This window comes from Lissotriton vulgaris, chromosome 4_1, assembly GCF_964263255.1.
Source record: "Lissotriton vulgaris chromosome 4_1, aLisVul1.2, whole genome shotgun sequence".
NCBI lineage: Eukaryota > Metazoa > Chordata > Amphibia > Caudata > Salamandridae > Lissotriton > Lissotriton vulgaris.
In genome coordinates this window covers 480,399,772-480,426,961 of record NC_141691.1, presented here as the reverse complement: position 1 = coordinate 480,426,961, position 27,190 = coordinate 480,399,772, and positions in this window count along the sequence as shown.

The following is a 27,190-nucleotide window of genomic DNA, read 5'->3' as shown; positions in this document are numbered from 1 at the left end:
CTAAAGGACACCGGTACCAGAAGTTGCTCGGGATCGTCCTTCTGTCCCTGTCTGTAGAGTAGGTCATTTTTCACAAAGAAATGTGGATACAATAGGGGGTTCTGGTCCCTGGTCCTTTCCGCAGCCTCCCATGCATTGAATAGAGTGGCGTCATTGCTCTGGGAGAACCGGAAACTGCGATCTAGGATCCAGGGTTCGGCTGTCACAAGGGCGGGGATGGAAGGTTCGGGGTTCCGTACTTGGGCTTTGATTTCTCTGGGGGCGATACTCCTATTGAACATACCCAAAAATTCGGGGTTATCTGTACCTATGATAAGGTCCTCAGGGAGAGTGGCTAGAACCCCCACCCTGATTGTATGGGGTCTACTCCCTTTGGGTCTGATGGGCAATAGGGCTACCGGGTAGGGCTTAACATCCCCATGTACGCAACGGATATTAACCTGTTCTTGGGATACTATCTGAGTTGATTTCACATGTCTGGATTGGACCACTGACTGGCGGCAGCCGGAGTCTAATAGGGCCTGGAGGGAGGTGCCGTTTACCCCAACACTTACTCGAAAAGCATGTCCCATTTCACTCGAGTACATCACTGCTCTCGGGATATATCCCACTTCCATCGGTTCTTCGGATTGTCTCCTCCTTGGACACAGTCGGGCTATATGCCCCCACGTGCCGCAGTCGAAGCATTGTGGCCCACTATGCGAGGGCCCCTCCGGTTTCCATGCTCTGACTCTGCTGGGCTCTGGGATTTTCAGGGGTTTCCTTTCGCTCTTTACAATGGGCTTGTGTCTTTCGTTTTCCCATGTTTGGGAGACCCTCGGTTGAACCCGGGAAAAGGTGGTTGCCATGTCCACCGCTTTCGCCGTGGTGAGATGGTGGTGCTGCCTCAACCATCTCTGAGTCGCGTAAGGTAGGGCCTCCAGGAACTGCTCCCGATAGACCCTGTCCATGATCTCTTCCTTGGTGCAGAGATTAGGGGTCAGCCACTTGTCGGCGGCCATCTTCAAGCGCACAAACAAGGTCTTGGGGGTTTCTCCCGGTACCCCTCTTTCCTTTCTGAACCGAAGACGATATGCCTCCTGATCTAGGCCCAAATGATCAAGTATAATCCGCTTAATATCTGCGTACGCTGTATCGCCCGTCGGATTGGCCACCTGGTAGGCGGCCTGGGCCTCACCCACCAGCAGGGGGGCGAGGAAGAATGGCCATTTGACCACGGGCCACCCGCAGGCTCGAGCGGCTCTCTCGAAATTCAGTAGGAAGGAGTCAGGGTCCTCTACCGGCTGATATTTTTGCAAAGATACCCCGCTAATGTGGGGGGTGGCTGTCCCCGAGGCTACCGGACTGGTTATAACTGTGGGGTCCAGGGCCCGGGCGGTCATGGCTGCCTTCATTATTTCCCTGTCCACCTCAGCCGTCAGGATCTGCTGTTGTATGGCCCATTCGAGCCGTTCCTGCCCCTTCACCAGGTTCTGAACGACCTCTTCCATCTTTGTTATGCAGATGGTCCCTGTGCCCGCATTCTCCACCACTGTAACGGGCGCGCCAGGGAGAGGCAGGAGACGTGTTTTGGTTACTGGATTTAATTTGTGCAAAACAAAGTCGGTACAAGTTTTCCGGGGTACAGTCTTTCTAGGGGAGCGACTTCTTTCCTTCCAGCTCTTGGATATGACCCCTTCCTCTCTTCTCTTGGTCAGAGGCCGTCTCTGCGCTCCGCCTTCCGACTCCGTCTTGCCCTTGGCTCCAACGGTGGAGGGGGGAAAACAAATAGAGGTATATTAGGACACTGCGGGGATAAGTGACAACCCAAACAACCAAGGGGAGTGGGTAGTGAGGGAAGCCCGGTGCTCGAGAACACTCTAGTGACCGTGAGGGATGTGCACACAGTGTTTACTTTATCGCACTAAATAGGATTCAGGGGGGGTTTATTTACGTTTCGCCTTTCTCCCCACCCAACCCGCTATACGGGAACGCACCTCTGTGAGCCACGCCCCTCCAGGGGAGTGGCTGGGCGGTGCGTGGTTTCGGAGGCCTCCTGGCTTCTGTGGGTCTCCGGATCCCGATTCGTCTGCTTCCTCGGCTCTCTCCTGTTGCTCCTCCGCTCCGTTCTCGCCTTCGGGGATGACAGCTTCCGAGCTCACCTCCGGCACTGGTCTTACTTCTCCGTTTCCCTCCGGCTCCCTCGGTGATCCTCCGAACCCTTGTGCTTCTCTCCTAGGCTCCTCCTTGGCGATCGATCCGTCCCGCCGTCCTCCTCCTCGCAGTGCTCTCTCGGCCAAGTCGTCTTCTTCCCACCATTCGTAGCTCTCGTTCCAGTTGCTCCACGTCGCTCCGCTCCTTCTCCTAACCGCTCCTCCGGTGTATAGACACACCTGGTCCTGATCACATTCCTCCTTTAAGGTGGAGTCGGGCCCCTCCTCCTCCAGCCCTCGGTACCATTTAAAGGGGCCGCTGTCAATGTCCTCTTCATCGCAGCTGTAGCGTTCCTCAACCCGGTTCCACGAGGGAGGAAACGGGGGCTGTGAAAAGAAGAGGGGGGGTCACAGGTTACTGTTTCTCCTGGAGGCACCAAGGGCACCCCCTTACAGTATGGTAATTTCTAACAGTGGCAGTGCATTTACTGATGATTACAAGTAAAAAGAATGATACAGTTACTAATGAGAAAACAGCTATAACAAAAGGAGATAGAGTAGAATTAGAAGCAGCAGATGAGACAGATTTTCATCACACAGTATCAGATAATGACAAGTCTTTGAATGTTTTTCCAAAATTGTTATTTCAATATATAGAAACAATGGAGATCAGTGATTGTTATGTCTGTATGAAATTACCAGCGTCAGTATCAGAGGGAGTTACATATCACCATTTACCCTTAACATATGGTATATCATGTAGTGTTTTAGCAAGTCTGTTTTATGCGAAAGGAAAACTTCAGTATTATTATTCAAACTTAGATGTTTTATTTTCAGAGCTTCCTATTCGAAAGAATATGAATCTAGTACTTAATAGTCAAGATGCACAGTTCATGGGTGAATTTTTCTTAATGATAAAATCAATAGACATAGTCAAGGCACACAAGAATAATTTAACATGTATATTGAGCGAACAAAAGAAAGTGTTTTTGAATTTAGTTAAGGGAAGGAGACAGGATTTACAAAAGAAAGTTGCTGAACAGAAAACCCATGTACCACCATGGGCTGGGAAAGACGGAATTTGTGCAACTGGCAAGTTTCAATCTGTGAGGTCCCTGGACTGTGCGAAGAAAGGGAAAACCTGCCTACATAGATTAAAGACAGAATATAATAACGTATTTATTGGTTCCAGTGAATGTGAACATAACGTCATAATTTTGAGAGGTTGGGGACTAAAAGGGGGAACTGATCCAGTATTTCCTGTGGTTTACTACATGTGTGGGAATAATGCTTATTATAAGTTGCATGCACGGTGGTATGGAAGCTGCTACTTTTGTATAGTATTTCCGAAAATGTATCATGTAAAAAGAATCACTGGAAACAATGAAAACACGAATGGACTAACATGGAAAAAGAGAGCTAGTTTTTCAGAAATAGTAGGTGATATATTTGGTGCATTGTTACCTTCAGTGGGAGTCATTCTGAATTCACACAGACTTTGTAAATTGTCAACAGTAGTTGATCGTCTCTTGACTGATACTGCTGGGGGTTTCTTGATGATAAATATAGAAAAGGTTGCAATGGTTTTACAAAATCGATTTGCGGATTACATTTTATTAGTAAAAGAGGGCGGAATCTGCAAAATGCTGAAAGTTCAACATTGTTGCACTTACATTCCTGACAAAAGTAAGGAAATTAGAGGGTATATTAAGAATATTACAAGACTTCAACATGATTTGAAACCACTGGAGGTTGACATTATTGTCAAGACCAAAATTACGTTGTCTCTTACCTTTGAGTGGTTATGATTCTTGTAGACAACGCAGGAGATTTCGCAGAGACGCAAGGGACCAACTTCCCAAAAATCTAATTAAACTTTGCTGACTAGAATTCACAGCTAAGTACTAACTAGAACTTCGGGAGGAGGGCCGGTACTGGACGTTGGTTGGAGGGTTGGACGTTTTGCTGTCGGCCTGCGAAACAACAATTGAGCAGCTATTACTTAAATAACTCAACCTCTCTGAATTCCTACTTAGACTGCTCTACCCTCTCCCCTCCTAAGTGAGCTATGAATCTAACTGTATCCTACCTGCGATCAGTCTGGTTCTGTCCTTCGTCCAGTATTTCTTGTCTTGTCGGGAGTGGTGTTTTGGAGTTGTCTTGTTGGATGGAGTCTTGATTTTGAGATGATTGAAGTTCTGTAAATAAACAATTATTTTATTAAAACTATTCTTTTAACAAATGTTCTCTTTCTTCTTCACCCCCTTACCCTACTACCTAAATTTACATGGAAATCATCGTCTCTTAATTATTACTGGTGGGTTCTGTGGTTTTCCTCCTGTGTACCTTAGTACCTTAGAAATGAAAATACAAAAAAAGAAAACATACATCCTATGCAAGCCTAACTCACAATTTACTTCTTGTGGATTAGATTCTTTCTATTCTTTTCCTAAAAGATACAAACATCAAAAGTATTAAACCTTCAAAAAGTCTCTGAACTGAGGAACACTGTGTCTAAGTCTCTTTCTTGCGTTGGGCGCCTTGCAAATGTCACATGTCACTTAGCTTAATAATCCTTTCTTTCTCTTTTCAGGTCGAGATCATTAATGCTGAAGGCGACGTTCCCAGGAGAAGCGCTGATGCTCCAGGCGGCGATCCCCGGTGAAGAGCTGACCCAGGAGGACGAAATCCGGAGTCTGGAACTCGCGTTGTTGCACTCTTCAAACGCAGAAGCCTGGGTGCGGTTTAAATACCGGCCGCACCCAGGAAAAACGTGCGTACGCACGATTAGCCGCCTTCGCTTTCTGCCTCAAAACGGCAATGAAAGCGGATGCGTCCTTAGTCTGCTGCGTGCTAGAAACTTGGAATGTCTCTGCTGATTTCACAAAAGATGCCTGAATAATATTCGCAATACATGAGTGAAAAGAAATATCCCCATAAGAACTTTGATACATAACCCAGAAATGCCAAACTGTATTTTACAATAAAATAATGTCCACAAATACACTACATACTTCAATCAAGAGGTGCTGGTGCACGGGAAAGGGGTGAGTTTTCTTAAAGGGAATAAGGCAGGTATGTACTAAGATTGTACATAACTGCTATCAAGTCCGTAGGGACGTGCATGATATTGAACAAGTTAGAGGATAATGTGCTTAAGTAAAGTACTGAATCACTAGATGGAAACAGGAGAATCATGACAATTATATTGGAAAGACTAATAAAGAGCATTTCTTCAATAGGGACTTGGCTTTCTGACTTAGGGAAAAGTATTTTAGGTCAAATAATTCTTCCATTAGTGGGTATAACAATAATAGTTTCAGCAATAATGATTTGGTGCAAATGTTGCAGAAACAAAGGAAAAGGAAGAAGATATGAAGTGAATGGGAAAGGAAAGAAGAGAAAGAGGGAATACGAGGAGATACAAATGGAAGAAATAAAAGGCCGAATATACAAAAAGATTAAAGATTTAGGAAAAAAATATGAAAATAACAAAGAAGAGCAGAGAATTAAGAATGAGAAACACTTAGAGTTGGCATCTGGTTGGGATGGGTAATTTTGTGATGGCTCAAAATGCCATCAGAGAAGGGATTGATGGAGCAAGGACTCGTAGAAAGAGACTTGCTCGGAAGCAATCCACTCCTTTAACTAACTAACAAGTTATTAAAATTGTTTGTGTAAACCTAATGTGCACCACATGAATATGCGGGTTAGTGAAGCTTGCTTATGTGTTTTCTAACAAAAATAACATGAACGAAGGACTACTCCCGCTCTAAACGGGGAAATCTTTACTGCGCATGTGTCAACTGCATCTACGCAGAATGACGGGCTATCGCTTGGAGGGAAATTCTTAAGCATGAGCAGAAGACACTAAAATGGAGTCTTGAAGACGCGCGTGCATGGCATCTGCTTGTTCGAACTAAATCAAGTGTTTTTTTTACTAATGCTAACACGGGGATACGTCTAATAAATAAACTGGGATAGAGTAGAGGTGGATGGTATACAGTAAAACCATGTATTCATTAAATAAATATTTGACTTTCTGACTTTATCACTAGTGCGCATTTGGGCCTCATGTATAAACGAAAGTAAGCTTAGCCATGTGACGACTGCGCATGACTACTGAATGTTAACCCAGAATGATAACTTGGATGTTGAATGAAAGCCAAGGTCGCGAAGTGTCCTATCCTGGGAACAGATGGTGAAAAGTTGAGCGATGTGGAGTCACATTCAGACTATTGACAAAATTGTTGCAAATGAAACATGAATGTTGATTGGAAATAAAATTATGAATACAATTAAGGGGATGGGTTTGTGAACAATGGTTTAACTGATTTAAATGACATGTACGCATGGTGTGATGATCTTTCCATCCTTGACTAACGAATCAGATTTAGTATTTTTACGATATTGGGGCATTAATGGGTGGAACATGTAGAACGAAAGGTATAATTGAGATAGTTGTAGTTGGTTAGAGACATTCAGGAGTCCAGATGCTGTGAGCGGGAGATGCTGCTGGGAGAGATGCTGTGAGATGCTGATGAATAGCCAAATACAAAACCTTCTATCGCAATTTATTTGTATTAGATAAGAGGATCGCGGATGAATCTTGAGGAGAGTGTCATAGAGGGGTACGACTCAGTCGTCTGTATTTAGAGAGGTCATCTATCCTGTCCTGATTCCTGTCCTGAAGTCTTTGTCACTTGATCTAGCCCGGGGGACCCTTACCAGCCCTTTGGTTAGGGGGTTGGTCTTCACGCCATTCTTGGTAAATATATTTTTCACGCTATTTGCAGATGTTCTTTTCTCTCTATCCTCTCCCTTTCTGAGCATTGATCATTGCATGAGTCAAAGGTATGTGTTGTTGAGGATTTAATTGAATTTTCTCTCCTATGAATGATGGTGACTGTACTGTAGTTTGAGTGGTTCACATGCATTTAATTTAGATATAGATTAAAAAACTTCCAGAGTCTGTGGTTATTTACTTTAAATGAATAAGATAGAGTTAGTGTTAGTTATCACCATCAACTAGATCACATAATTGTCCATCGACCAGAGAAAGAACAGGTTGATCAGTGAAAGGTTAGTTAGGAGTATTAAATAACTAATCTTGAGCATTGTAGAAATGTATAAACTTTGACTCCAGCGGTTTACTCAATTTGTGTGTGTGTTTATGGGCCCAGGTGAGTATATAGTAGTGGAGTATCTGTTGTTATTGGTATGCCGCTAGATCAGTGCTGCAATGAGAAGATTGCCATGCTACGAGGGCCGTACCCTTTGTGAAGTGGTGAGTGGGGATCATGTATCCCAGTGGGGCTGTGGAGAAAAGACTGCAGTGCTGCAAGGAAAGTAGCCCTTGTGAAGTGCCATAACCCCATATGCCAGGAGGGACTACAATTGAGGACTTTTCTGTGCAGAATGGGCCCGATCCCATGCACAGAGAATAAGTGCAGCTTGATTGACGCCCCCACCGAAGAAGAGAGGTCCCCATGGAGTACCTGCGCATCGTCAACTAGACAAGGGACCTGCTACAGAATCGTCACATTACCTCACCAGATTCACCTAATGAAACACTAGATCCCTCAGGGGGACTGAGCAGTTGCTTGTGACTGTGATATTTTTCCTGTATGTTAGTAGCAGTAGAAATAGAACGCTTCTGTTTTTTCATTAAAGTGAACATTTGGATGCACAATGATTTTACTGCTGCAGTGCACATTTGGAGTTGTGAACTCCCTTATATCCACACCTCGCTCCGAAGGAGCCTAACAGTGCTCGGACCATGCTAAAGTGCTGAAGGACTACTTGGCCCAGTTGCTCAGAATCCATAGTAGGTCAGGCCCAGGTCATCAGGATTAAAAGGTCTCAACCCCCATGGTTGAAGCCCAGTAACACTTGTTTGCCATGTGGCCCTCTGAAAGGGGTTCTAACAAATCTCTTAGGTTTTTGCTGGAAGCTCATGTTAATCCTAAAGAACTGAAGAACAATGAATCTCTAGGAACACTCCCATTAGTTACATTGAGCAATAGGCAATAAAAACAGCAGTATTGTATTCCTAACTCAGGCAACCTAGAAAGATAAGAAGTATGAAGTATTGCTTACAAGCATGATGGTGCCTGAGTAGGATGCGGACCGGAAGGATCATGGCATCTACTTACATACCCTGCTATTACCATACAATAGTTTGTTAACTATATCCACGGTATCATCTTAATAAACTGATACTTTTGATGTATGCCCTGAGGTGTTTTTAGTCAAATGACTGGACCCAAGTTGTCCAGAAAAATAGAATGATATCTATGAACTCCCTCAGGATAGCCTAGCACGAGGCAGAGTTTGCCCTGGTCGTACCATCTTACTAGGGTGCGACGAGGTGGCCTAATTAGAGCATATCATATTACATGTGTGAGCCCCCCTCGTCCAAATCATGGAATTTCCAGGCGGCTTAGTAGGAGACACACCAGCATATTCCAAACAGGATCATTAAAGTAGCTACTGGTATTTACCCCACACACTCTTATCATAAGGACACCACACCAATTTTTGTGTTGTATAGTTACTTCAGAGGCTAGCGTGGGCCCTTTTCAGACTCTTTCTTTAGCCCTAGGTGTTACATATGCAGGTGACAGTTTACAACTTATGTTCAGCATGTTCCACACACATTTTTAGGCTCCATAGAAAACGTTTGCAACAGGGCAAACATTCTACATACTACATATTTTAAGCAGCCTTAAGTTATTAGACAGAATTGTTTCAGCATGATAGTTTCGATATAACACAGAAGACTGTGTGCAGCAGGTGTTAAGCTATATACCTGTGCTTGTTTTGCTTCAGAATATGGTTTATCTGTAAAGTTTTCACCACAATGTGAAGAAGCCTGCAGGTTGTATAATCTTTAGCATCATCCCACGTTGCTTATTTTAAGAGAACGGTCTATTTTTTGCCAAGTGTTGCTTTGAGGGTACACTGTTTTTAGTAAATACTTTGTATTACTCTGTAGTGTATTTCTCATGAGAGGTTCACTGTCTGCAAACAGTGATGTATAGATTAAAATGTTTCCATAGAGCAAATACTGTTTACAGTAAATACTTCTCCACTTATATCAACTGTCTGTACAAGGGCATTGGTTGCAGAGCAGAGGGTAAGTATTTTTAGGAATTTGGCTTTCTCTGAACAGTTGTAAACAGACTGAACACTGTATGCAAGGAGGGTTTTCCATATATCTGTAGTTGATGGTTAATATGAACTATGCAACTCATGAAATGTATGGTGTAGGATCAATGTTGAAACAATCTGGGGGTTAGAGGAGCACTCACAACTGGTTTGTTTTTCTATTTATTTAGAAGTTAAACTAAGGGTGCTTCACTGCTGCAATGTGTTGACATCACATGTGTTCATAAAGTAGTGGTCTAACAGGATGAAAAACCTGGATGCAGTGAGCTCTGTACCTGTAGAATAATTGTTCTGTGCCTTATTCTATTTCAAGACAGTTTTCAAACTAATGCAATCAATTATAAACAAATGAACACATTTGTCTTATTAAAGAATTGTTATTTGACAATGATTCATGTAACTTACATCAATACATGCATTTTTGTTTGATGTGCATTTTCACAACATTGTGCTAACAAAATAACCAACAAAATATTATTTTGTACATTACAAATGTCTGTATGCAAGAAATGTTTGTAGACATAGCAGTAACAAATTATCACGTTGCTGACACAAAGGATCAATGTTGCACATAACGCATGCTTTCTATACCTCAGGGAGATGCATCTGCGATGGCAATAATGAGGCCTTATATTCTTCTGAGCTATTTTGTATTTACATCCAGACCTCTAATGCCATGCTAATGTATAGAGTAATATGCGCAAAAAAAAGATTGGCTGATGAAATCTCTCATGCCATCAATGATCTCATTTGAGATATCATCAGAGATATCATGAATGATGTTTTAGGACTCATCATGAGTGATATGATATGCAAGGTCATATGGAGTGCATGACGGGGGTACAAGTTATAGTTAACTCTGCTAACTATGCCTGGTAAATTTCTGTGGATTTTTAGGTAAAAATGTTAATTTCACCAACATATTTACCTAACTATAAAATTTTATGAAGAGAAGTTCAGGTTTTTTGGGGGGGACAAAGTAATATTTTATTGCCATACTTTGGCCATGTGCTGCTGCGAGTTGGCCACAGTGCATGGCCTTTGGTCAGGCCCTGCACCAACCTACCCACAGGGCCTTATGCTTTCTAAAGAAGAGGGAGCCAAGAGGCCTCTCTCCCGACCCTTAATAGGCCATGGGAACCCATTCCCCATGGCATTTTTGTTTTTTAAATTAAGGGGGAGTGGGAACACATGATTCCAATCCCCGAGCCTTGTTATGCCTCAGTGGACCCCATCTTCCAGGCCATTACTAGATACAAAGGGGAGGGGTCGCACTGCTCCCCTCCCCGAGCCTCTTTAGGCCCTGGGAACCCCATCCTCCAGGGCCATACATATTTGTTAAAGGGGAGGGAGGGCTGGGCTGCCCCCCCCTCATTGAGCCTCTTTGGGCCCTGGAACCCAATCGCCTGCGGTGTATGTTAAAAGACGAGGGGGCTGATTTCAACCCTCGGGATCCCATCCCATTGGGCCTGCTGACATTGTTAGGGGACACCCAACCCTCTCCTAGGGCCACCTCCCAGTCCAATTGCCAGGGGAATCCATCCTCCGGGGCCCTGCACTGCCAAAGGTGGTTGCCCTGGTGCCCACCTAGGGTACCCACCATAGTTCTTTTGGGGGATGCCGGGGGAGGCTCAAGGCCCCAGCTGACTCCCCACATCCAGCAGGAGCAGCATTGCTCCCGCCCACAAGGAGTAGCTTCAGGAGCATGTTCAGTACCACTAAAGACTGATGGTGTATTAGGAGCACATGTTTTGTAAACACTTATACCAATTGGCTAGACACAGCCTGTACAAAATTAGGCAGAAAAGCAATATGGTAGTTAGTCGCCACTAAGTAAACTAGAAAACAAACTAACACTCATTAGATGAGGTCATCAGTGAGGTTATAAATTATGTCATAAAACATGTCATGAGTGATGTCATTTGTGAGCGTGTAACCAGTGCATGGCAGTGGCACAAGTTCTAGTTAGTGTTGCTAACTATAAGTGATGAATTTCTGGGTGTTTTTCAGTACCAAATGTTAATGTTGTCATATTCACTTAACTATAACGTCCATGTAACCTTTGGTTTTTTCAGTGCAAAAAAACAAAGGTTACAGGGACGTTATAGTTAGGCTCAAATTTAACTCCCAAAAACCATTGAAATTCAGATGTTCTAGTTACCTGAGCGCACTATAACTTTCGCCCCCACAATGCATCTCACATATTACATCATTCATGACATGGTCAATTACATCACTCATGACATGGTCAATTACATCACTCATGACATGGTCAGTGACATCACTGATGACATCTCAAATGACATCACTGATGTGTTTCATAAAATATTCTGAGCCATAAAGATGTATAGTAAGCTACTGCTTAAGTTAAATTACTATTCTTGTTGTACTTCTGAGTGATACTGTTTATAACACATGTCATCCTAGTGACTGTGAATCAGTGTGAGAGTGGATGTCAGAGTGGCTGTATGGGTGTGTGAGTGGGTGTATAAGTTGCTGTATGGGTGGGTGAGTGGCTGTGTTAGTAGCTTATGGATGGGTGAGTGACTATGTGAGAAACTGTATTGATGAGTGAGTGGTTGTGTGAGTTACTATGTGGGTGACTGAGTGGCTCAGTCAGTGGATCTATGGGTGAGTGAGTGTGTGTGTAAGTCGGTATATGGGTGAGTGGCTGTTTGAATGGGTGTAGGTGTGAGTGGGTGGGTGAGTGGTTGTTTTGCACAGTATGTGGGTGAGTGGCTGTATAGGTGAATGATTGGTTATGTGAGTACTTGTATTGATGAGTGAATGGATGTATGGATGGTTGCCTGAGTGAGTGAGAAGCTGTTAGTAGCATATAGGTGAGGGAGTGGCTGTTTGAGTGAGTTTTGTGAATAGCTGTATGAGTGAGTGACTGGTTGTGTAACAGTAGTTGTATAGGTATGTGAATGGGTATGTGAGTAGTTGTGTGGGTATGTGAGTGGGTGTATGGAGGTTGTATTTGGTTGTGTGAGTGAACCAGTGAATGATATCATCAGTGAGATCATTAGTGATGTCATCAATTATATCATCAGTGATGTCACCTACTGTCATGAGTGATATAATGTATGAGATCTTAAGCAGTGCATTGCAGGGGCATATGTTATAGTTAGCTCAGGTAACTATAACTGCTGATTGTCAATGATTTTGTACGAGTGAAATGTGAGCCTTATTATAACATCCCTATAACCTTTGGTTTGTTTCTGTGAGTTTTTTTTATATCTATTTCTGAATTATATCGGCCCTGTAATCTTAGTTTTTTCAGTGCATTTGAAGGTATATTATTTTTATTTTCTGAGTGTAAATTCGAACCTTTCAGAGTGGGTGTGCTAGTGTCTGTATAGATCTGTGAGTGCATGTTTGAGTGATTAGATGTGTATCAGTAACTGTGTAAGTGCCTTTATGGTTGGGAGAGTGGTAATTTACTATATGGCTCTGTTATTGAGTGTATTAGTTGTTGTGTATCTGTCACTGGATGTGTTAGTTTCTGTTTGGGTGTATGAGTAATTTTGTGTGCACCAAAACTTTACCATCATTACACTGCAGCTATTGTTGGCAATACATCTGTGAGTGGCAGTGTCTATCTGGGAAATGAATTTCTTCATATGGTAATACATTACAGAGTGACATGACGCTGACCTTAGTGCTGCATGATATTTTGTGAGCTGCATGGAAATATAGTAACTTGTCATACAATGTGGGTATTCTTTAACTTATGTGATTTTGTAGAAAAGACATGTTTACTGGTACATGCGTGTACATTAAGTCTATCTCTATACACATCTTAATAAGAGACCCTTGCATAGTTTAGTCACATTGAAAAGGTTTGTGCAGTAGTGGATGTTCACAGTTCATTTTTAGATCCAATACCAATTACTGCACTTAAGTATAGTGGTGTTGCCTCAAGAATGGTTTAGAAGTCCTTCACAATGGTGGCGGTTTAGGAATACTGTTGCACAAGTGTTTTCTGTTGTATCATGAATTCCATAAATATCTTACTCACACCTATATTCCATTGGCTGCTTTAATCAGACTGTGGGCTTTCAGGTGACTTGGGTCTCCACGCAGAAGTGTAAGAACAAGAGTTTTTTCGTGAGAGGTTCCTGTCAGTTCTCACACCAACACTGTCAGTAGTCATGGCCTGCACTACATTCTATTGTGAATTCAGTTTTGGGTCAGACTTGTCCCATGAAGCCCCTCTCCTGGTGTGTGTCAAAGTTTTTGAAAATTATTTTGGGGAGTCTCAAACCTTTACAGCACATACTTCCGGTACTGCGGGAATTTGGCAACTCCAGCATGTTTTTAATAGCACTTAAACACCTATATAGACAGTTTGAAGGTATTGTCTAATGTTAGAGGTTTACTAATAAAGCATTAAAAGTAGTATTATTTTAGAGAAAAACATTTTAATACATTTTCAGAGTTTGAGATGACATCACAACGACATCACGCTTGCATCGCAGATTGCATGTGACACAAAAACAAATGGATTTGATAGGTAGAAACACCTTTCAATCATTAATAGAGCAAGCTCTCACCCCTTTTCTCCATCTTTTAGGAGTGGCTGTGTTACACTTCTGTATTGCCACTGATAATTTTGTTTTACTTTGCTGTTTTACTTTGTTTTTTTGAATTTTAGATAAAGATTGCATCTGCTCCTCACGACCACCCAGAGGAACATTGCAACTCTTCATTGGAGAAAGTAAGGCCCAAGAAAGAGTATTGTATGGCAGTTCTTCTCAATACCTGTCGGGGAAATAAAGTTAATGCCAAAAAAGTAACCTGGAATATTTGCAAGACCCTTTCAAGAGATACAGGTAAAAAGCACTCATGTGGTACTTCTAGAATGATGTAGCAACTCAGGACCATTCATTCCAACCATCTGGCAGAATGAGCAGAGAAAGAAAGAGAGAGGTGCAAACAAGCAACCTTTGCTGGAGCTGAACCACAACCAGGCACCTCGTCAGATTATCAAGAAATTCTGGGTATTCCAACAACTGTTCCTGAATTTGAGAATGGGGGTCAATTTTGCCTGAAATGCAAAAAAGTATTGAGCATAGGTGAACAATCAATACCTGCTCTAGTGATAGTTTTTTTTCTACCATTACAGCAGCTGTTGTACTTCTTGCTCTCGAGCACTATGTTTTTCAGTTTTCTGAGAAGAAAAAAGCTACCAAAACCCCCAAAACTATTCGAAAATACAAAAAACAAAAAGGTTTTTAAAAAACGGTCTTGTCAAAATCACCCATTCCACTCTAAGAAAGAAAATGTATATATATGTTAAATGTATGTTTGTAGTGGTGTGAATACATTGTTTTATGTCTATTGGCGTGTTATTGATTGTATAGATGAGTATGTGGGTGTGAATAACTCAATGTGTGAGTGAGTGCATGTGTTTGTATGAGTGAGTGTATGAGTGTGCATTAGTGTCTGTATGGGCGAGTGACTGGGTGTGTTAGTGCAATGGTGTGTCAGTAGAGTATAGGCATTAGTGGGTGTCTTATTGGCTGTATGAGTGCGTATGTGGGCGTATGAGGGCGTATGTGGGTGTATGAGTGCATATGTGGGTGCATGAGTGCATATGTGGGTGAGTTAATGGGTGTGAGTGGTGTATGGGTGAGTGAGTATCTATGTGGGTGAGTGTAAGGGTGCATGGGTGGCTGTATGGGTGACTTAGTGAGTGCATGAGTGGTTTATGGGAGAGTGAGTGCCTGCATCAGTGGTGTATGGGTATGCAAGGGAGTGCATGAGAGCCTGTATGGGTAAGTGAATGGGTGCATGATTGATATGTTGATGAGTGAGCAGGTATGCGAGTACTTGTATATGTAAATAAGAGAGTCTGTGTGTGACTAGATATATGTGTATGTGTATGTGTGTAACTAGCTGCAGGGGTAAGTGAGTGACTGTGAGACTGCTGTATGGGTATGTGTGTGAGAGTTTGTGTATGAGTAAGTGTCTGGGTGGGTGAGTACGTCTATGCGTGAGTTAGTACCTGTGTCAGTGACTGTATGGGGGAGTTAGTAGATGCATGAGTAGCTGTATGGGTCAAATAGTGGGTGTGTGAGATTGTAAGTGAGTGTGAGTACTTGTATGAGTTAATGGCTTGGGGGCCGATTCACAGAACTAATCTGAAATAAAATCCTAAAGTTACTACTTTTGGTTTTCACAGAAGGCATTTAGTCGTAGTAAATTTGGGACTCCTAACTTTACTGCTGTTAAACTGGGATAAAATCCTAAACTTAGTAATTTTGATATTTACAGAAGGCATTTAGTAGTAGTAAAGTTAGGAGTGAGTGCATCAGTGGTGTATGGGTGAGTGAGTGTGTGTAAGTAGCCATGTGGGTATGTGAGTGGATGTGTTTGTAGATGTATGCCTGAGTGATTGGGTCTGTCAGTGTGTACATGGGAGAGTGAAGGGGTATATTAGTGATTATATGGGTGACTGGATGAATACCTGCAGGAGTGAGTGGATGTGTGAGGAGCTATATGGATGAGTAAGTGCATGTGTTAGTAGGTGTATGAGTGAATGTGTGGGTTTGTGAGTATCCATATGGGAAAGTGAGTGTATGTAGTAGATGTATGTGTAAGTGTTTTAGTGTGTTATTGACTGTGTCGGTCAGTGTGTGAGTGGCTGAATGGGCAAGTGGCTGGGTGTACGAGTAGCTCTATCAGTGTGTGTCTGTATGTCTCAGTGAGACTCTACCTTAGTGTATACCTTGAAAATGTTAGCTTGTATAACTACACAGAAAGAAGTAATTTGGAAATTACTTTACTTGAATTGATGGTGTCAATCATCTGTTTTAAATATAAAGAACATAAATATAAGTTAGTGTTACTTTTTGCACAATACTGTGTTAAATATTTAGTTTCTACAAAGCATAAGTTCATACTTTAAACAAAATAGCAGACATTTCTTAAGCTGTAATAATATTTCACAAAAATAAATGGAATTTCTTTTCCCTTTTTTTCCACAGTTTTCAGCATTTGTACTCGTACACCATAATTGATTCTAAAGATACATTTTTCAACAGTGGGGAAAAAACAACCATAAACGGGAGTCCCTTTCAATCTGTGCAACAGTCACCTGTGGAGACGCTGCTTCTTTGCCGCCCATCGCCGGACGAGTCAGTTGGGCAGTCCTGTTGTGCCGGTCCCGGTTGGGAGTGGAGATTGCCAGCTGGGACCATAGATCCCAGCAACCTCCGCGGGAAACTCGCCGCAGCGCCAGGAGGTGCTTAAAATCAAAGCAGGGCTCCCGCAGCACGGGAATCCATTTCATTCTGTGCAACACTTACCTGTGTAAATGCTGCCGCCTACCACCGGATGAGTCAGTTGGGCAGTCCTGTTGTGCCGGTCCCGTTTGGGAACGGAGATCGCCAGCCGGGACCACAGATCCCAGCAACCTCAGCGGCAGGAAATGCTGCCCACGCTCGCAGCAGCGCAAGCAGGTGCTTAAAATCAACGCAGGGCTCCCGCAGCGCGGGATGCGCGTGGACGTGCCCGGGCCAAGGGTGGGCCCGTCAGTGCCCGTCAGAAGCAGGGCTGGGCCACCCCCTTATCATCTTTAGAACCCAGAATGACAGCCTCGATGCACGGCTAATTATGGGAAGAAGAGGTGAGGACAAGGCGAAGGCGACTAATAGCTGTCTCCCGTCGTACTAACAATCGTTTGGAGGTGGCCAAAGAGCCCGTTTGGACATTTCGGGCCCGGGAAAACACAGAGGGCATTGGGACAGTGCTCATCCAGTTTTGTAAGATACTGGACTGTCATTCATTTATTAGTCGTCCAAATTCGTTATTTGGTAGGATGAGTAAGCGTAAGGCAAAGGATTCCCTGGTGAGGGGGGGGGGGGGGAGTGCAAAGGGGACCCTTTATACCTTCTTATCGAGGGCAGAGTCATTATTAGTCCACGAAATACAGTTGGCTGAGAAGAGACTCTCATTGGACTCGATTGTGGCGCAAAAGCGGTCTTCAATGGGAAGTATAGCTACAATTAAGTCACCCAATGTCGGTACTCCACCAGGTCAAGATAAACCAAAAAGTGGTCACATTGTAAATGGCTTAATTCCCTCCGCTTTATCACCACAGGCGGCGGGACTATCAACTCAAACCATCGACTTATTATCTGATGATTTGAGCCTGCCAGAGATTAATGTGGAAGAGAGGGAGGGGGGGCTCTTATTTAAACTCTGTATCAGCACAGGGGGAGGGCTGGCAGAGGGAGACCGTGCACTGGCCATAGCTCCAACAAGCGGCAAAATTATCCTAAGGGAAGGCGGGGTGGTGGTTACCCAATCTAAAAGGGCTTTAATAGACAAAAGCATTACAAACAGTGTCGCCATCCCATCGGCTGGTTCTACCGCCTCAGTAAAGCGAACCCGTGGGGTGTCATAGTGCTAATGGTAAATCAAAGCAGAAGGGTGCACCGAAAGCGACCAGGTCAAAGGACACAGAAGGCTCAGCAGTCAGCCACCAGTGCCCTAATTGTGGAGAGGCGGAAAAGTCTCGGGCGGATAGGGAACTGTGGTTGAGGTTGGAAACAATGTTAACCACCCACCTAGGGCCCATACATGAGAAAATTAAACTGATAGAAGGCAAATTGTCCCTGCTGACCGCACAGAATAGCATCCGGACAAAAGTTGTTTACTGGGCACCCAGTTAACAGCTTGGGGGCACTAGATGGTCCCACACCCCAAGGACTGTAATTCCCGTAGAGAGAAAAGAGGGTGGGATGCACGAATGTGAACAGATGGAGGGAACAAAGGAGGGTGTAGACAAAGAGCAAACGGTAGGGCCCACGGAGGGAAATGTCCCGAGACTAAAAGTTACTGTGGGAAACAATAGATATATGAGGGGGAAACCGCAGTTAAAAATCAGAGCTCTAACTCAGACCCCATAAATATAGAGGGATTAACAAGGCGGCCCACTGGCTGAATAGAAATGTAGGTTTTAACATCTCAAACCATAGGCATATATTAATGGCGAGAAGGGTGTCCTGGATTGGATGCAGTAGGAAGAGCTTTCCTGGAGACACTAATCTTAAATCTAAGGTATCCAGGACTGGTATATGATCTCCTCACCCAACGAAAGGGGTCCTTCCATGAGGAGGGCAGATCGAGTATTAGAATGCTCCCACTGTTTTTTTTACAGGGATATGATGGGCGTAAATATTCGTGAGGATCAGAGGAGACATCTAGTGCTCGAGGGGGTCCCTCAGACCCGCTAACTAACCGGTAGGCCCCTCTCAATAACGTATCAACCCTAGACAACATAGATTGACTCAACAGGAGTACGTCAATTAGGGATGGCCACATATCAGAGAGCTTGTCTCTTAATGCAGGCATGGGAGGGACAGTCATGTTAAAGGCTAATGTGTTTATCATTCCCTCTTTACCTGGAGACCCTAGTGGGCTCGTTGTTGAAGGGAACACCCAAGTACCTAATGTATCTCTCAGTCCTAATATTTGCCCGATATTAGATAGCCCAGATGTCCTTAGACAGGGTAACATTGAGATAATTTCATGGAATATAGCTGGACTCTCATCTAAAATACATAACAATGAATGGTTAACTTATATAAAGAAATTCCAGGTTATTTGCCTTCAGGAAACGTGTGAGATGGATAGCAGTGCGTTTTCCCTAGAAGGTTACAAAATGTACTTTGTACCAGCACGCAAGAAAGCTGCGGGAAGAGAAAGGGGAGGCCTGATCACATACGTGGATTTGAGGTTACAGGGGAGGTGGGACGATTTGGATTGGGACTCCGATTTTATGCAGGGGATCAGATTTTGTTAGAAGGGTTATAAGTTAACTTTTATACATTTTTATAATGCTATTATAGCGATACAGACCACAATAAGACTGAACGAATTGGAGTGTAGGCTGGCAGGTATACAAGATCACGGGGCACGGCTGTCCCAGTTGGTGTTACTCGGCGATTTTAACTGCGCCCTGTGCCCAAATGTGAAATTCAGAAGGGGGGATTGGTCTTCCTGCCCACTGGAAGAGGGTCCGCACTTCGAGCACACAAGGGAGGGAAATGAGTTAAACAAGGTGTTAGGTATTCACGCCCTCACACACACTATGGACCTGATTAAAGCAGGGGAGGACAGATTGGTCCACCCAACTTTTAAAGGTAGAGGCTGTGATTCTTTTATTGATTTCATATTTGTTTCCAACATGTTAAAGCATTGGATTTTAAGTTTTTAAGATACATGTAAGCATTTTTAGTGATCATAACCCTTTGGTCATGTCGCTCAGGGAACCAAATGTAATCAAGCACTCTGTTCGAATGGGGGAGAGTGGTACGATAAGTGTTACTGATCAAGGAAGGAGGCTTAGGTGGTCCCAGATTGAAGGTGAAGCCTTTTATACAGCCTCAATGGCGGACAAAGAACAGCACGTTTGGAAGTGCTTAAACCTAACAGTGGACGGGGCAGAACTGGTCAAAGTTTTTGAGGGCATCACCAAGTATATTGATGGCCTACTCAGGAGTAGATTTAACAAAAATGGAAAGGAGGACCATACGTGGTTCGACCATCAATGCTCCTATGCCCTGAAGGAGCTGAAGTCAGCACTAAAAGCTGTCCCAAAGGACAAGACAAGGGTGTCCACATGTAGGGTCCTCTATAAAAGGGCAGTAAATCGACGTAAAACCCCCTTGCAACAGCAGGCGTGGGCGAATTTGAGGGAAGCGGTCGAGTACAAGAACTCGACCGCTTTTTGGAAGGTTATAAAAATCAAAGTTAAAAAATGGTCTAGGGACACAAAAGACTCGAACATCGAACGACTAGTAGAAAGCTGTGAGAAGGACTTATATCCACCTAACAACCTGCAGAATGTGAATGATCTAACGGACCACTACACCTCATCAGTAGAGAATATAGTCAATGAAACCATGCCACTAAAACTGAAAAGAGTCACAGAGAAGATCAAAAATCCATGGTTCAATGAAACACTGAATGAAGATAGGCAGAAACTAAGACTTGCTGAAAGAAAATGAAGACAACACCCTTCATCCCCCGAACTGAGATCCCTCAGAAAAATCTGAAACGAATACAAAGCATAAGTTCATACTTTAAACAAAATAGTAGACATTTCTTATGCTGTAATATCTCACAATCAGTAATGGAATTTCTTTTCCCTTTTTCCCCCCACAGTTTTCAGCATTTGTACTCGTACACCATAATTGATTATAAAGATTAATTATTCAACAGTGAAGAAAAAAAACCCACAAACATTGTTTTAAACAATAACCTGTTCATAATTCAGCACCTGCTCTTTCCTCTTTCTAAACGTAATTTTATTGCTTTTTATACATTTGCAAATAAAATGGCATCTGATGGCAGTGAGGATTAGTTACCACACCACAGCAAAGTGGCAATCAATTGCATTTGAGTTTTTGACCATCTCCTTCTGGCAAAAGAAACTGGTGACATAGCATAATATCAAGTGCTCTTTATGCGTGAAGACCCTCTCCATGAGTATGCCAAAGAAATATTTGTGTGGCACTATGAGTATTTTGACACATCTAAAGACGTATCACTCCAAACACTGTTGAAAAAGAAAAGGAATAGAAATATAAGTTAGTATTACATTTACAAAATTCCAGAAACATAACAGCACACATTGCTTATGCTGTAACAGTATATCACATTATAGTAAAACATGTACGACCCGATTTGCAAGTAAAGTGAGACGAAAGCCTAACCTTACAACTGTTGGTATTCACAAACAGCATTTACTACTCGTAAATTCCCTTTGTGCAATTAGTGAAGACGCTAAATTAAATTACATGAAATTCTACAATCACACCAAAGATGTAAGACTAGCAGCCTCAGATTTATACAATGATTGTGCGCACAGAGTCGGCCTTTGCTAGAATAGTGCCCTGTATTCATTGGTCAGTCTGTGGCTCATTACACAAACATGTCCACATCTGCCTCATTTCACCAAAATCACTCACAGATTAGCTCCCTCAGGCAGATGTCAAGATGTTTGTTTGTGGGAAGTGCAGTAATTAAAGTCCACTTTGGGAAAAAAAGAGTGGCAGCATACACCGCACCTGTGGTACTGGACGTCTTACTAAATTTATTTGCACTCCGTTAACACCAGTCTTTTATTGGTGGTAATGTGGAACATTGTGTTACTAATTAGAATTCTTGCGAATGGTAGAAATATGCGGTAATCAGATTACCGCACAAGTCTGAATCACTGTAAATGAGTCTGAGAGAGAGTAACATGTTATAGGTATTTGTAAAGAGCACAATCACCAGATAGGGTATCCTGGTACTCATATGGTGTGAATTCCTTTTACAGATTCATTTACAAAGACAATTACATGAATATCTGATTGCCAGACCCAGTCCGCCCAGGGGTAAACAGATCTAGAGAGGGCGACACTAACAGGAAATTCATTTTTATTGAAACAAGGAGGGCAGATTTATCAATATTTCATGCAACACAGCAAGACACCTTGATGAGCTGCATGAAAATAAGATGGCAGGAATGTGCCATATTTAACAGCAAATTGCGCATTCCTGTCCTCTCCTTGTGCTGGCGTATTTTTGGACACCTAGAAACCTATGCATGGGCCCTCGCGTCATGGTGCAAGAGTGCCTGTGTGGCATACAAGATCGCTCGTGTGGAGAAGGAACACCTTCCTGCACGAAAACAATCCTTTGAGGTTTTTCCTCTTTCTATGTTTTTTGCAGAATAAAGCATGCATAGAAATAGGAAAAACAAGGAGAAATAAAGATACGTCTCCTTGTTAAGCCTCCCCTGGGAAGGCGTAGCTTTTTGCCGCGTTCCCAGGTCTACCACTCATGGTAAACCTGGGCATGCGCCAAAATCATTGGATGGATGCATGGGAACACCCACGTTCCACCTATGGAACGCTTCCGTGTCGCAGAGTACAGAAGGAGCAACTTGTGATGCTTTGCGTTACTTCGGATTTGCCAAAAACTGCTGGGCCATGCAAGGTGGCCTTGCCAGGCTCGGTAAATCTTACTTTACTGTTGCCCTTGCGTAACACAAGGGCAACCCAACACTTTGATAAATCTGTCCCTCAATGCATTAGGACAGAGAAATAAAAAGCGTGATAATCACCGGCATAGCTAGGGGGGGTGCGGTCCGCCACTGGCGGCACAATTTTAGGGGCTGCCGCGCGGCACTGGTGGCCCGTTGCGGCCTCGGCGGCCTTTATAATTTATTTGAGGAAACAGTCTGTGCCCAAATAAATTAAAAAGGCCGCCGCAACGGGTCACCAGTGCACGCGGCTCAGTTTGAAAGTGCACGCCCGCCGCACCACCTGCATTGACCTGCTGCAGCAAGGACGACCCGTGCTTGTGTCCGTCCCAACCTCCAGGGCCGTCAATCAATCTTGTAGCGCGAGAGCGCTACCAATGACGGCCCTGGGCTGTGCGACATTAAAAAAATTATTTCTTTGGCCAGCCCTGCCCTCGCGATGAGAACGACGTCACCTCTACGCGCTCTCGCGATCATTTGGCCTGGGGCAGTCATGCTTCGGAGCAAGAGGAAGGATGAAGAAAACAAGACAAAAGTAGAAGGTGGGATCAAAAAAGTAGCCTTCAAGAGGAGATAACGTAGAGGAACTGTAGGGCAGGGGAAGCAAATAATTATACTTAAGTCTTTTAAAGGCATCAATTTAGAAATGTCATAGATAATTATCTTTATCCTAGGACAGATTTACATTTTATGTTCTTTAATCAAAGGGACATTTTGCAGCGTAAGTATGTAAATGGATTCAATGATGGGATTTCGCAAGGAAGCAAGGGAGCCTTGCATAGAGTGGTGGTCGAGAGGGGATGGAGAAATGTTTAAGTTTTGAAATGCTCACTGTACGCTAAGCCACGTGGTCTTGTGGGGACGATTAGGCTTATTTTATGTGGTAGCAGTAGGAAAGCGAATATAACTTGTATACACTTTTAAATAATTAAAGCATGTTGATTGTACAGAGTTGGAAATAGGATGTCTCTAATTGAATGCCCTTCATTTGAAAGTCCACTCTGGATTGAAATAATTTACTTTGATGTAATTATATGTAATATTGAAATGTTATCTATATGAAATATGAGATCATTTATTATGTTAGGCATCTGTACAAAGCTGTTTCTTAAACAAAAAAATATTTTCCTAAAATGCAGATATATTTGGAAATACCCCACTACCCCTCTAAATGCCAGGTGGTTGGCCTGGCATAAGGCGCAGGGGTCGCACAAATCACAGAAAGTAGCTGAAATGTTCGGCTGCCTGCTTCTTCCTGAATTTGGAATGCAATTGAATTAACAAAGAATTTCTAATTTCTCCTGAAAATCTGCAAAGTTCTCAGATTCTCAGAAGTTCCTGCCCAGTTCTTTTGTGAATTCTTCCCTGTTCTGCACACGCTACCATTTACTTATGTGTAAACGTGGAAAGTGTGTATTTACAGATGCTTGAATGTGACGCTAGAATGCATTTGCCCTTTCAGAATAATTCCTTTGTGAGTAAAATGTTCTGATTAGAGGAGTTCACTTCCCAAACACACCCCCTAATGTCGGTGTAGTTCCCTCTTTCCTGTATTCATTCTCATCACAACTACATGTTTATGCTGCCTTTTAAGTGTGTTAAATTTAGGTGTGTGTTTGATGTAGAAAGCTGGTCTCATGATTCACTGAGTTAAACGCTCACTACTGACATCTGTTTATGAACAGAAGATTCATGTACATCCAGGGTTCGATGCAGTCTGTTTGTACGTTTTTTGTACTGCCAGTCACCAGTGTATTCAACTGTGTAGCCTTGGACCTCGTCATGTATGTGAATGTACCCCCCGTCCCCCCCCAGGGGCGGTAATCTGAGAGATAGCCCTGGGCGCCACAATCTCTAGCTACGCCTCTGGTGATAATTCCAAACAGTTCTTTGCATCCACCACCCTCGATCAGTGAATTAAGTAATATCAAATGTTGCCTTTAATTTTATAGGAATTGATTGGTTTGCAGATCTGAAACAATAACTGGTAGGAGTTTAAATACATGAAATGTAGTTAGAGGTTCTGGCGGCACACGGCTACCTTCTCTGACTGAAGGTGCAAATAAATCCGTATGTAATTATGACAAACGTGCCTGGCATGAAAAATAGAGGCTTATACAATAAGTAGTCAATTATGAATAAATGCAGCTTTGATTTTACTACATTCAGAATTGAAAAGCAGCAATATGAAATACCCAATTATTTAAATAATTGAAGCGATTGAAATTCAAATGAGAAAAAATAAGTTTAAAGCGTACAGTATGTACGGACAGGACTCAAGAAGGGGAAGAAAACAATACAAATTGAGCAAGGCAACCACAAAAGCAAAGTTTGAAAACAGACGTTCCTACTTCTCTAAATACATAATTATGACTTTCTCCATTAGGGGCAGGCAGCGTGCAGGAGCGCCAGGGACAGGCGCCTCTCGCATCAGAATGATTGCGAGGCGCTGTGTAATTAGTTCCTTTCAAGCTGCGGATACACAATAAAGTAAATCACAGCGACGGATTGTGCTGGCAATGAGTCGCTGGCACACGGATGTTAAAAATCTCTCTTCAATCATTCTGGGGGTTGGAAAAATAAACACTGTAGAAGTTAGGGCTGTGCTTAATTTGTAAAAGAATGTGCCAGAGACCAAATTTTTGCTCAGGGTCGGACTGGTCTATTGGGTAACCAGGCAGTGCCAGAAGGCTGGTCTGACTGGTCAGTTTGTGTACTATTTTTGTGGCTGCTTGTGGGCCTCTCTTGGTTTTCTGGGCCGGTTTCTACTGTTGATTTTCCTGATATTAAAATGAAATTGTATGCAGCAATCTAAAGTCTCCGACGTCTTCATTATACTCGCCAAAAGCGATTCAATTCCTCATCAGGGGTATTTAGGCACTATATGAATGCAATTACAATTACACGACCTTGCTAAACACAGAGTGAGTTTTTATTAGTAAAAACTGCACCAATTTGCTAAATTGTTATTAGCTTTCTAATTCACTAATGTGGGCCACTTTCATTTTGGCTCCCGGATTTGCTTTCTATCCCAGTCAGACTCTGCCCCAGCTGGTGTTTGCCAATTTTGGGTTTGGCTAATAACTCTGTGTATTGTGGATTCCACCCAATGCCTTTTTCGATCACTACAAACTCCCTACCTCTTTATCTCACTCTTGCAGGTTCTTTTTCATCCTTGCTTTAATTCTTTGTCACCTTTTTTTCAGTCTTTCTGTGCCTCCTTTTTTCGCTCTTGCTCTCAGTCAAAGTCTGACGAGTTCAAGTTCAAGTTCAAGAATTTATATAGCGCACTACTCACCCAGAGGGTCTAAAGGCGCTTGGGGATCGGGTTCATTATTTGTCGAATAGCCAGGTTTTAAGTTCTTTTCTGAAGGAGGTGTGGTTCTGTGTAAGGCGGAGGTGAGTGGGGAGTGAGTTCCAGGTCTTGGCCGCCAAGTAGGAGAAAGGATCTACCTCCCATGGTGGATCTTTGGATACGTGGCACTGCGGCGAGGCCTTGATTGGAGGATCTCAGTTGGCGGGTGGGTGTGTAGAAGGATAGTCGAGTGTTGAGGCATTCGGGACCTAGTTTGTAGAGGGCCTTGTGTGCGCGGGTGAGGAGACGGAATGTTATTCTCTTGTTGACGGGAAGCCAGTGGAGATCTTTCAGGTGGCCGGTAATGTGATCTTGGCGAGGGATGTCCAAAATGAGTCTCGCTGATGCGTTTTGGATGCGTTGGAGTTTTTTCTGTAGTTTGGCTGTAATTTCGGCATAGAGGGTGTTTCCGGAGTCTAGTCCACTCGTAACCAGAGCGTGGGTGACAGGCTTTCTTGTCTCGGCGGGGATCTAGTGGAAGATTTATTTGAGCATACGAAGTACATTGAAGCAGGAGTATGAGACGGCGTTGACTTGATTGGTCATCGAGAGCGAAGAGTCTAGGATGAAGCCAAGGTTACGAGCGTGGTCCGTGGGTATGGGTGCTGAGCCCAGATCCGAAGGCCACCATGAGTCGTCCCAGGCAGAGGGGGTTGATCCTAGGATGAGCACTTCCGTTTTGTCTGAGTTAAGTTTAAGGCGGCTGTCTTTCATCCATACGGCTACTTCTTTCATGCCTTCGTGAAGATTGGTTTTGGCGGTGTTGGGGTCTTTGGTGAGGGAGAGGATCAGCTGGGTGTCGTCTGCGTAGGAGATGATGTTGAGGTTGTGTTGACGCGCGATGGAAGCGAGTGGACTCATGTAGACGTTGAAGAGGGTGGGACTGAGTGATGTTCCTTGTGGTACTCCGCAGATGACTTCGGTGGCCTCTGATTTGAACGGGGGAAGTCGGACTCTCTGAGTTCTCCCAGTTAGGAACGAGATGATCCAGTCCAAGGCTTTTCCTTTTATGCCGATGTTGCTGAGGCGTTGTATGAGTGTGTTGTGACAAACAGTGTCGAAGGCGGCGGAGAGGTCAAGTAGAATGAGGGCCACTGTTTCTCCGTTGTCCAGAAGTGTTCGGATGTCATCTGTTGCTGCGATGAGGGCGGTTTCAGTGCTTTGTTTGGCTCGAAAGCCGGACTGTGAGGGGTCGAGGGAGTTGTTGGATTCGAGGAAGGCAACGAGTTGGCTATTGACGGCTCTCTCAATGACTTTGGCCGGGAATGGGAGGAGGGATATGGGGCGAGGAAAACTAAGTGCTTGTCCCGAAACATAAGGAACGGTGTCCCTCACCCACAAACACCGGCTCAAATTAAGTACTGGTTGGGATTGTACTGACGATAAGGTAACCAGGGAAAACCCTAGCAGCCGAGAACAGCGTGGCTGCTTTTAGGGGTGGATAGAAAGAGGGATCAAAAGTTATCCAGTCGAGCAAACACCTCTGAA